Raw genomic sequence first — 12917 nt, forward strand, 5'->3', positions numbered from 1 at the left:
AGTGATTTTGGAGCTCAAAAAATAAACTCAGCCACTGTTGCCACGGTTTCCCCATCTATTTGCCATAAAGTGATGGGACCGGATGCCATGATCTAACTTTTCTGAACGTTGAGCTTTAAGCCAACGTTTTTACTCTCCTCTTTAACTTTCATCAAGAGGCTTTTTAGTTATTTTTCACTTTCTGACATATGGGTGGTGTCATCTGCATATGTAAGGTTGTTGATATTTCTCCTGGCAATCTTGATTCCAGCTTGTGCTTCTTCCAGCCCAGCGTTTCTCATGATGCACTCTGCATATAAGTTAAATAAGCAGATTGACAATCTACAGCCTTGACGTACTCCTTTTCCTGTTTGGAACCAGTCTGTCATTCCATGTCCAGTTCTAACTGCTGCTTCCTGACCTAAATACAGATTTCTCAAGAGGCAGGTCAGGTGGTCTGGTATTCCCATCTCTTGAAGAATTTTCCATAGTTTATTGTGATCCACACAGTCAAAGGCTTTGGCATAGTCAATAAAGCAGAAATAGATGTTTCTCTGGAACTCTCTTGCTTTTTCGATGATCCAGCGGATGTTGGCAATTTGATCTCTGGTTCCTCTACCTTTTTAAAACCAGCTTGAACATCTGGAAGTTCATGGTTCATGTATTATTGAAGCCTGGCTTGGAGAATTTTGAGCATTACTTTACTAGCGTGTGAGATGAGTGCAATTGTGCGGTAGTTTGAGCATTCTTTGGCATTGCCTTTCTTTGGGATTGGAATGAAAACTGACCTTTTCCAGTCCTGTGGCCACTGCTGAGTTTTCCAAATTTGCTGGCATATTGAGTGCAGCACTTTCACAACACATCATCTTTTAGGATTTGAAATAGCTCAACTGGAATTCCATCACCTCCACCAGCTTTGTTCATAGTGATGCTTCCTAAGGCCCACTTGACTTCACATTCTAGGATGTCTGGCTCTAGGTGAGTGATCACACCATCATGATTATCTGGGTCATGAAGATCTTTTTTGTATAGTTCTTCTGTGTATTCTTGCCACCTCTTCTTAACATCTTTTGCTTTGTTAGGTCCCTACCATTTCTGTCCTTTTTTGTGCCCATCTTTGTATGAAATGTTCCCTTGGTATCTCTAATTTTCTTGAAGAGATCTCTAGTCTTTCCCATTCTGTTGTTTTCCACTATTTCTTTGCATTTGATCACTGAGGAAGGCTTTCTTATCTCTTCTTGCTATTCTTTGGAACTCTGCATTCAAATGGGTATATTTTTCCTTTTCTCCTTTGCTTTTCTCTTCTCTTTTTACAGCTATTTTTCAGGCCTCCTCAGACAGCCAGTTTGTTTTTTTGCATTTCTTTTTCATGGGGATGGTCTTGATCCCTGTCTCCTGTACAGTGTCACGAACTTCCGTCCATAGTTCATCAGGCACTCTTGTCTATCAGATCTAGTCCCTTAAATCTGTTTCTCACTTCCACTGTATAATTGTAAGGATTTGATATAAGTCATACCTGAATGGTCTAGTGGTTTTCCCCACTTTCTTCAATTTAAGTCTCAATTTGGCAATAAGAAGTTCATGGTCTGAGCCACAGTCAGCTCCTGGTCTTGTTTTTGCTGACTGTATAGAGCTTCTCCATCTCTGGCTGCAGAGAATATAATCAGTCTGATTTAGGTGTTGACCATCTGGTGATCTTCATGTGTAGAGTCTTCTCTTGTGTTGTTGGAAGAGAGTGTTTGCTGTGACCAGTGCGTTCTCCTGGCAAAACTCTATTAGCCCTTGTCCTGCTTCATTCTGTACTCCAAGGCCAAATTTGCCTGTTACTCCAGATGTTTCTTGGCTTCTTACTTTTGCATTCCAGTTCCCTATAATGAAAAGGACATCTTTTTGGGGTATTAGTTCTAAAAGGTCTTGTAGGTCTTCATAGAACTGTTCAGTTTCCGCTTCTACAGCATTACTGGTTGGGGCATAGACTTGGATTACTATAATATTGAATGGTTTGTCTTGGAAACGAACAGAGATCATCCTGTCATTTTTGAGATTGCATCCAAGTACTGCATTTCAGACTCTTTTGTTGACTATGATGACTACTCCATTTCTTCTTAGGGATTCCTGCCCACAGTAGTAGATATAATGGTCATCTGGTTAAATTCCCCCATTCCAGTCCATCTTAGTTCGCTGATTCCTAGAATGTTGAAGCTGAAGAGTTATGAACATTAGCAAAATCACTGATTCTGATAAGCACCTTTTAAAATTGTAAATTTTTTGCACAGCAGCCTTTATAATTTTAAAATTTAAATAAAACATTTTAATAATCTCATCAGGATAGAAGTTAGGTGATCTTGTGGTGGTTAAAAGAAGAAATCAAAGTAAAAATAACTAAGAATTAAACTTATTATGCTACACTGTCAAATAAAATGTGATGACTGGCACACCCCCCAAGAATTCTAAGGTAACTTTCTGTCTTCATGGGTCTTTTTATAAAACATGATCTAAATTGGGTCAGCAAACTGGCCTGCAGACCACGTCCTGTCCTTGGATTGTTTTTGTAAGGTCCATGAGCTAAAGAATGGTATTTTACAGTTTTAAAGGTTTGTAAAAACAAAAAAATAAACAACAAAGATTGTACATGGCCCTCAGTGCCTAAAGTATTTGCCATCTGGCCTTCAAAGAAAAAAATCTCCATTATCTGCCCAGAATCACCAATAAGACCCTAAATGGTCACAGAGAATCATTTTAGGCCATTTAAAGTTAGTAAAAATAAAAGATATGAAAAAAATCAACAGAAATGTACTGTTTGTTACAATATTGTTCACAGTGATAAAAATTTGAAAACAAATATTTCGTAACAGGGGACTGACTAAATAAATTACAGGACATCTGTGTAGAAGAATATTATGCATTGAGAGACATCACCCATGACTTATGAAGGGAAGATAGCATTAAGCACGGGGCCAGAGTCCAGAATAGGGTGCAGCATGATCCTTCCCCCTTTTAAATTATGTGAACATTTATAATATGTAATTGAGGTGTGTGGATACAGAAAACTTTATGTAGTAGAATATGAGATTGTGGGGAACTTCACATTTTTTTAATTGTTGCAGTTTTGTAATTGCTAATTATTTTACAGTGAACTTAGATTAAATTTGAAAAAATTAACAATTAGTTTTAAGTCACAAAGAGAAGAGCTAACATAGTATTAGAAGTATGAATGCTCTGTTGAAACTTAGACGTTTTTGGGCAAATGAGAGAAAATAGAACTGTCGAAATCCTCTTAATGTATTACCCTTAGACATTCAATAGGCTGAATGTGTAATAATGGCATTTCAATGGGCTATTCAAAGAATAAAGAATATGAGGTATATTCTTAACAATCTGAGGGACTGTGTATCGTAGAGAACACTCCCTTCCACAAAAAATTTGTTGGTGTCATTTTAAGAGAAAATTTTGATTTAGATCATGAAATTTAAATTAAACTGGCACTTGTTCTTTTTCCTTTCCTTCTTTTCCTTTGCACAGTACAAAATTGAGGGACAATTCTTATATAAAACTAGACACTTGACCTTTTACATATGTATACAAACTTGTCTCCAACACCCAGATCAAAATGTGAAACTTCTACAATCAGGTGGTTCCCTCTTTCCAGGCAGTTTCACTGTTCCCACTAAGAAGTAAGCATTCTGACTTCTGTTGTTTGTTGTTTAGCCAGTAAGTCCTGTCTGAATCTTTGTGACCCCATGGACAGCAGGATGCCGAGCACCCCTGTCTTTCACTATCTCCTAGAGTTTGCTCAAACTTATGTCCATTGAGTTGGTAATGCCATCCAGCCATGTCATCCTCTGTTGCCCCCTTCTCCTCCTGCCCTCAGTCTTTCAGAGCATTAGGGTCTTTTCTAATGAGTCAGCTGTTTGCATCAGGTGGCCAAAGTACCAGAGCTTCAGCCTCAGTCCTTCTAATGAATATTCAGGGTTGATTTCCGTTAGGATTGACTGCTTTGATCTCCTTGCAATCCAAGGGACTCTCAAGAGTCTCTTCCAGCACCACATTTTGAAAGCATCAGTTCTCCGGTTCTCAGCCTTCTTTATAGTCCAGCTGTCACATCTGTACATGACTATGGGAAAAACCATGCCATACTATGCTAAGTCGCTTCAGTCGTGTCTGACTCTGTGTGACCCCATAGACGGCAGCCCACGAGGCTCCCCCGTCCCTGGGATTCTTCAGGCAAGAACACTGGAGTGGGTTGCCATTTCCTTTTCCAGTGCATGAAAGTGAAAAGTGAAAGTGAAGTCGCTCAGTCTTGTCTGACTCTTAGCGACCCCATGGACTGCGGCCCACCAGGCTCCTCCGTCCATGGGATTTTCCAGGCAAGAGTACTGGAGTGGGGTGCCATTGCCTTCTCCGGGGAAAAACCATAGCTTTGACTATATGGACCTCTTTTGGCACAGTGTTGTCTCTGCTTTTTAATACACTGTCTAGGTTTGTCATCACTTTCTTCCAAGGAGCAAGAGTCTTTTAATTTCATGGTTGCAGTCAATGTCCGCAATGATTTTGGAGTGAAAATTTGTCACTGTTTCCATTGTTTTCCCATCTATTTCCCATGAAGTGATGGGACATGATGCCATGATCTTAATTTTTTGAATGTTGAGTTTTAAGCCAGCTTTTTCACTGTCTTCTTTTACCCTCAACAAGAGTCTCTTTCCTCTATGCTTTCTGCCATTAGAGTGGTGTCATCTGCCTATCTGAGACTGTTGATATTTCTCCTGGCAGTCTTAATTCCAACTTGTGATTCATCCAGCCCGGCATTTTGCATGATGTACTCTGCATTTAAGTTAAATAAGCAGGGTGACAATGTACAGCCTCGTGCTCCTTTTCCATTTTGGAACCAGTCTGTTATTCCATGTCCGGTTCTAGCTGTTGCTTTTTGACCTGCATATAGGTTTCTCAGACAGGTAAAGTGTCTGGTATTCCCCTCTCTTTTAAGAATTTTCCACAGTTTGTTGTGATCCACACAGTCAAAGGCTTTGGCATAATCAATGAAGCAAAAGTAGATTTTTTTTTTTTTAATTCCCTTGCTTTCTCTATGATCCAACAGATGTTGGCGGTTTCATCTCTTATTGCTCTGCCTTTTCTAAACCAGCTTGTACATCCAGAAGTTCTTGGTTCACATACTGTTGAAGCCTAGCTTGAAGGGTTTTGAGCATTACATTACTAACATGTAAAATGAGCTCATTTGTCCAGTAGTTTGAACATTCTTTGGTGTTGCCTTTGGGATTGGAATGAAAACTAACATTTTCCAGTTCTGTGGCCACTGCTGAGTTTTCCAAATTTGCTGGCAGGTTGAATGCAGCACTTTAACAGCATCATCTTTCAGGATTTGGAATAGCTCAACTGAAATTCTGTCACCTCTACTAGCTTTGTTCATGGTGATGAGTCCTAAGGTGCACTTAACTTCACACTCCAGGATGTCTGGCTTCAGGTGAGTGATCAGTTCAGTTCAGTCACTCAGTCATGTCCGATTCTTTGCCACCCCATGAATCGCAGCACGCCAGGCCTCCCTGTCCATCACCAACTCCTGGAGTTCACTCAGATTCACGTCCATAGAGTCATTGATGCCATCTAGCCATCTCATCCTCTGTCGTCCCCTTCTTCTCCTGCCCCCAATCCCTCCCAGCATCAGAGTCTTTTCCAATGAGTCAACTCTTCGCATGAGGTGGCCAAAGTACTGGAGTTTCAGCTTCAGCATCATTCCCTCCAAAGAAATCCCAGGGCTGATCTCCTTCAGAATGGACTGGTTGGATCTCCTTGCAGTCCAAGGGACTCTCAAGAGTCTTCTCCAACACCACAGTTAAAAGGCATCAATTCTTCGGCGCTCAGCCTTCTTCACAGTCCAACTCTCACATCCATACATGACCACAGGAAAAACCATAGCCTTGACTAGACGGATCTTTGTTGGCAAAGTAATGTCTCTGCTTTTGAATATGCTATCTAGGTTGGTCATAACTTTCCTTCCAAGGACTAAGCGTCTTTTAATTTCATGGCTGCAGTCATCATCTGCAGTGATTTGGGAGCCCCAAAAAATAAAGTCTGACACTATTTCCACTGTTTCCCCATCTATTTCCCATGAAGTGATGGGACCGGATGCCATGATCTTCATTTCTGAATGTTGAGCTTTAAGCCAACTTTTTCACTCTCCTCTTTCACTTTCATTAAGAGGCTTTTGAGTTCCTCTTCACTTTCTGCCATAAGGGTGGTGTCATCTGCATATCTGAGGTTATTGATATTTCTCCCAGCAATCTTGATTCTAGCTTGTGTTTCTTCCAGCACAGCGTTTCTCATGATGGACTCTGCATATAGGTTAAATAAGCAGGGTGACAATATACAGCCTTGATGTACTCCTTTTCCTATTTGGAACCAGTCTGTTGTTCCATGTCCACTTCTAACTGCTGCTTCCTGACCTGCATACAGATTTCTCAAGACGCAGGTCAGGTGGTCTGGTATTCCCATCTCTTGAAGAATTTTCCACAGTTTATTGTGATCCACACAGTCAAAGGCTTTGGCATAGTCAAAGCAGAAATAGATGTTTTTCTGGAACTCTCTTGCTTTTTCAGTGATCCAGCAGATGTTGGCAATTTGATCTCTGGTTCCTCTGCCTTTTCTAAAACCAACTTGAACATCAGGAAGTTCATGGTTCACGTATTACAGGTGAGTGATCATACCATAGCAATTATCTAAGTCATTAAGACCTTTTTTTGTAGTTTTTCTGTGTATTCTAGCCACCTCTTCTTAATCTCTTCTGCTTCTGTTGGGTTCTTGCCATTTCAGTCCTTTATTGTGCCCATCTTTTCATGAAATGTTCCCTCGATACCTCCGATTTTCTTGAAGAGATCTCTAGTCTTTCCCACTGTATTGTTTTTCTCTGTTTCTTTGCAGTGTTTACTTAAGAAGGCTTTCTTATCTCTTCTTGCTATTCTCTGGAACTCTGCATTCAGTAGGGTATATCTTTTACTTTCTCCTTTGCTTTCACTTCTCTTCTTTTCTCAGCTATTTGTAAGGCCTCTTCAGACAACTACTTTGCCTTCTTTCATTTGTTTTTCTTGGGGATGGTTTTGGTCACCACCTCCTGTACAGTGTTATGAATTTCCATCATGGTTCTTCCAGCACTCTTATCTACCAGATCTGATCCCTTGAATCTATTGGTCGCCTCCACTGTCTAATCATGAAGAATTTGATTTAGGTCATACCTGACTGGTCTAGTGGTTTTCCTTACTTCCTTCATTTTGAGCCTGAATTTTGCAATAAGGAGCTCACAGTTTGAGCCACAGTCAGCTCCAGGTCTTCTTTTTGCTGACTTTATAGAGCTTTTCCTTTGGCTGCAAAGAACAGAATCAGTCTGATTTCAGTATTGATCATCTGGTGATGGCCATGTAGAAGTTGTCTATTGTGTTATTGAAAGAGGGTGTTTGCTATGACCAGTGCATTCTCTAAGCTCTGTTAGCCTTTGCCCTGCTTTACTTTGTGCTAAAGGGCCAACCTTATGTGTTATTCCCAGTGTCTTTTGACTTTTACTTTTGCATTCCAACCCCCCATGATGAAAAAGCATCTGACTTTTGGCTAGCTTATGTAATGAAATCTTGTGCTCCTTTATGCTTGGCTCCTTGCTCTAGACATCATAATAATTTTGAAATTTATTGAAGTAGTTATTTGTAATAGTAATATCTTTTCTGTTGTGAAGTAGTATTCCATTGTATGAATATAGCACAGTTCATCCACTCCTCTGTTGATGGACGTTTAAATCATTTCCTTTTTTTGTGGGGGAAGGAAGTGAAGCTATTACGAATAATGCTGCTATGAAGATTCTTGTACAAATCTTTTGTTAGTCATACACACTCATGTTACTTGAGTATATATCTAGCTGAGGAATTTCTGGGTTATAGAGTAGGTGTGTGTTTAACTTTATTAAAAACTGCTAGTTTCCAAAAATAGTTGTCCTGTTTTACACTCTAATCAAAGTATGGCAGTTCTAGTTGCTTCGTGTCCTCACTAACACTTGAAATTGATTATAGCAATTTTGGTGATTGTGTAGTAATGTCTCAGTGTAGTTTTTATTTGCTTTTCCCTGATGACCAGTGATGTTGAACACATTAATTGCTTATTGACCATTTTTGTAAATTGTATTGTCTTTTATTATTGATTTGTAGGAGTTCTTTATATATTTTGGGTATGGATTCTGTTAGATGTTTTGAGCTTTATCTTGCAATATTAGCTTGCCTTTTCACTTCATGAAAATCCATTTGGATTTGGATTGCTTTGAATAAATAATTTGAGGATAGTTGATATCTTAAAAATATCATGTCTTCCAGTTTATAAGCATTGTGAATTTCTCCATTCATTTCTGCAGTATTTTGTGGTTCAGTATAGAGGTGTTTCAGATCTCAGTAAATTTATTCCTAAGTAATTGATGTTTTATTTAATGCTAAGTGGTGTTGTGGTTTTACTTTCTGTCTATATTGTATGTTACTAGTTTTTAGAAATGCAGTAGATGTTGGTGTATACCTTTTTATCCAGTGGTCATGCTAAGTTCACTTAGTTCAAGTAGTTTTTCTGTTCCTTTGGATCTTCTATGTATGAAGTTATATCATTTGCAAATAAAGACTGGTTTTAGTCTCACGATCTTTATTTGTTTATTGTCTTGCTCTACTGGCTAGGACATCTAGTAAAAAAAAGTTGTTCTTTTTTAATTGTGGTATAATTGCTTTACAGTGTTGTGTTAGTTTCTGCTGTACAATGAAATGAGTCAGCTGTATGTAGACTTATGTCCCCTCCCTCCCATCTGTCTAGCAAAAGGTTTGAATAAGTCAGTTGAGAGCAGACTGTCTTGACTTTTTGATTTCAGGAAAATTTTTCAGTATTTCACCAATTAGGTATGATGTTAGCTGTAAGCTTTTTACAGATACTCTATTACATTGAGGAAGTTTCCTTTTGTTTCTAATTTGCTGAGTTTTTATCATAAATAGATGTTAAATTTTGTCACTTTTCTGCATCTTTCAAGTTGATCATGATTCTTTATTTGGTTAATGTGGTGATTTCCACTTACTGATTTTTTTAGTGTGTTTGTAATGTTTTATTTCAAAGTATTGTTTAATACCTTTTGTCGTTTACTTTATAATACATTTAAAATATACATATGAATCAATAAATGAGGATGAAAGTAATGGGCTATTAGAGCCCACTGATAACTGATTTACATATGAGCAGCTTTATCCTGATTTCCTGACCATCAAGCAGCTTCATCTTCACATGAACTTGCTCACTAAGGCCGTGGGTTGTGCAGGTATCTGGGCTGCTTGACATTAGATTCTATTCTTTAGTGTCGCTGGCATCCTGGTATACTCTCCTTGGCAGTTTGTTCAGTTACCCAATGACTAACTTTTGAATGTTAAATTAACTTTTCATCCCTGGCATAATCACAGTCATGATATATTTTCTTTAATGTATTATGTTAAGTTTCAAAGATTTTTTTGGTCTGTGTTCATGAAGATTCTTTTTTGGGAATTTTCTTCTCTTGTCATGTTTTTGTCAGGTTATGATAGCAGAATATACTACCTCATAAAAGGCCTCTGGAAGTGCTTCCTCTTCTGCTCTTCTCTGTAAGAGTTTGTCTGAGTTTTGTGTTACTTACCTTTTAAATTTTTTGAGGACTAATTCATGAAGCCATTTGAAAATATTTTAAAATACAAATAAAATTGCACTAACCTTTAGAGGCAGTCTAGATTTTCTATTTGTTTGGGGTCAGTTTTTCTTTTTTTTTTTTTTTTTTCATTTTTTATGATTTTTGGCTGTGCTCTGTGGCTTGCAGTATCTTTATTCGCCAACCAGGGATAGGACCCATGCCCACTGCAGTGGAATTGGGGAGTCTTAACCACTGGACTGCCAGGGAAGTCCCTTGGGTCAGTTTTAAAAACCTGTGTTTTTTTTTTGTTTGTTTGTTTTTAACAGAATGTAGGCATTTACTTTTATGCTTTTATTTCTTCTTGTGGTATGTGAAATGTTCCCATTTTATTATGATATTGGTAATACGTGTTTGTCTTCATTTTCTGTTTTTAATTGTTCTTTACATATAATAATATTGCTTAATTTTAAAGTTTTATTTAACATTGACTACAGCTTTTGAAAACAGCAGACTGGTTCCAAATAGGAAAAGGAGTACGTCAAGGCTGTATATTGTCACCCTGCTTATTTAACTTCTATGCAGAGTACATCATGAGAAACGCTGGGCTGGAAGAAGCACAGCTGGAATCAAGATCGCTGGGAGAAATATCAATAACCTCAGATATGCAGATGACACCACCCTTATGGTAGAAAGTGAAGAGGAACTAAAAAGCCTCTTAATGAAAGTGAAAGAGGAGAGTGAAAAAGTTGGCTTAAAGCTCAACATTCAGAAAACAAAGATCATGGCATCTGGTCCCATCACTTCATGGGAAAGAGATGGGGAAACAGTGGAAACAGTGTCAGACTTTATTTTTTGAGCTCCAAAATCACTGCAGATGGTGACTGCAGCCATGAAATTAAAAGACGCTTACTCCTTGAAAGAAAAGTTATGACCAACCTAGATAGCATATTCAAAAGCAGAGACATTACTTTGCCAACAAAGGTCCGTCTAGTCAAGGCTATGGTTTTTCCTGTGGTCATGTATGGATGTGAGAGTTGGACTGTGAAGAAGGCTGAGCACCGAAGAATTGATGCTTTTGAACTGTGGTGTTGGCGAAGACTCTTGAGAGTCCCTTGGACTGCAAGGAGATCCAACCAGTCCATTCTGAAGGAGATCAGCCCTGGGATTTCTTTGGAGGGAATGATGCTGAAGCTGAAACTCCAGTAATTTGGCCACCTCATGGGAAGAGTTGACTCATTGGAAAAAGACTCTGATGCTGGGAGGGATTGGGGGCAGGAGAAGAAGGGGACGACAGAGGATGAGATGGCTGGATGGCATCACTGACTCAATGGACGTGAGTCTCAGTGAACTCCGGGAGTTTGTGATGGACAGGGAGGCCTGCCGTGCTGCGATTCATGGGGTCGCAAAGAGTCGGACACGACTGAGCGACTGAACTGAAATGAACTGAACAGCTTTTGAAATAATGTTAATAGTAATGATAGCATCCTACATTATTCCTGATTTTACTGAAAATTCCTTTAATGTTTTGTTATTAAAATGTGTTAGGCTAGATACCGATTATCATGTTATAGAGTAATCTTTTTATTCCTGTTTTGTTAAGAGAGTTCATAAGGACATAATAGTGGATTTTTATTAAGTGACTTTTAAGTACTTCTGGAAGTGAACAGTTGTTTTTTTGTTTGTTTGTTTTTACCTTTTGAGGAGATAAATACTCCTATTATGAAGTCCTTGCACTTCTGGGAAAACTCTAGTTTAATACTGTTGAATTTAGTTTTGCTAATACTGTGTTAGGATTTTTGTATTTATGTTTTTATGAGAATGATCTGTAGTTTTCTTTACTCAAATTTCGGTATTAAGCTTATGATATAGTCTCCTCATCTGTTTTTCCTCTCCCTCGTTTTCTCAACCTTCATCCTTCTCTACAGTTACACCTACACCTAAAGTACAGGGCACTTTATACTTGTTCCTCTAAGACCTGTTTATTGATTAGTCTTTGTTTAGGAGACATAATCTTATAAATCTAATTTTGCTACTTCAGCAATTTTAGTTTTGACCTAGTAGGTTGTAGTCTACATTGTTACTCAGAAACATCAAGCTAGTTCTTCTGATTCTCAGTTTGATATAGATTTCTGCTTGGTTAGTGTATTCTTATACATTCCTGTTGCTTTGAAGGAGAATTTTTAAAAAAATCCTCATTTTGTGCATTCAAGCTTCTAGAAGCATTGTAGATATTTGTAACAATTTACTATAATTTGCCTTGTTCCCCAAAATTGATGAATAATAAGTGCTGAAATTCTAGCCATTATCAAAAGTTAGACTCTTCCACAGGTTGTAAGTGTAGTAACAGAAGTTTACAGTTATCTTAATAGTCTAAACTTTTAGTCTAAACTTAAACTTAATAGTCTACTTTTGGCTGTACTCTTTTCTTGTTAAAACATAATTTAGACTCTAATAATTGTTTTATCTCACTTCTATACCTTTACTTTTTTACCTCTTGGATTTTTCATTATTTATATTTGTTTTCATTATTACTCCTTTTTGCACCTGCAACAGAATTTCTTCTTTTTATGAAATATGAAACTATACCCAATTCTAAATGTCTTCATCGTTTTCTCACTCTTTATATGCATATAGTTATGAATATCTAGAAGTTTACTGAGGGCCTCAAAATCAGGACCATTTTGTAAACGTTTAGTTAGTGCTGGTTAACATCATTAGGGATAGTTTTACTTACTGCTTCAACATGTATTATGAAAAATGATCTTGGTTTCATTGTAGCTGTCATGTGATAGGTTAAGTATTTCATGTCAATATTTCTCAGGTACTCTATTTATTTCCTGAATTTTGTCTAATTGGCAAACTAGCCTGTGTCCACAAATTATTTCAGGTCTGTGGAGTTTTATAGTTAAGAGTATGAGGATGCAGAAAGAATTTTTAGTATCTTAAAATAGTGCTTATAGTTTGTTTCTCATATCATGCTAGGGCCCACTCAGCAGGACATGTAAAAGTAAATGCTTAGAGTGGAGGCAAATCATTTGCCTAATAAAATACTAAAAAGATTTCCTCAGGAACGTTAGGAGAAATAGATTTGAAAGTAGTCCAAGACAGACTCATGCTCAAATTTGTGAGTTTTCCATGTTAGTTTAGAGCAGGGGGTCATGGTGCTTATTTTTTGTAGGGCCAAAGGGAATGATTTTTAAATTTTCAGGTGGTTAAAAAATAAAAAAAGTAATATGATATGGGAAAATTAAGTGAAATTCAGATT

At 37.8% G+C, this 12917-nt stretch overlaps 1 protein-coding gene across 22 annotated transcripts in view; it reads left to right on the top strand.

Moving 5' to 3' along the window:
• Window positions 1-12917, top strand: part of CNOT4 (CCR4-NOT transcription complex subunit 4) — a 152811-nt gene that overhangs the window by 39507 nt on the left and 100387 nt on the right. For 8 of the 22 annotated variants that reach the window (XM_086395433.1, XM_086395437.1, XM_086395442.1 and 5 more), the window contains exon 2: window positions 6591-6684. The exons of the other annotated variants lie outside the window; for them this stretch is intronic. The gene's annotated coding sequence lies outside the window, so the exon portion shown is untranslated. The remainder of the gene's footprint in view (window positions 1-6590; window positions 6685-12917) is intronic. 22 annotated transcript variants of the gene reach the window in all.

This window comes from Bos grunniens, chromosome 4, assembly GCF_055505025.1.
Source record: "Bos grunniens cultivar Pamir isolate PY7600 chromosome 4, Bosgru_T2T1.0, whole genome shotgun sequence".
In the NCBI taxonomy this organism is placed as follows: domain Eukaryota; kingdom Metazoa; phylum Chordata; class Mammalia; order Artiodactyla; family Bovidae; genus Bos; species Bos grunniens.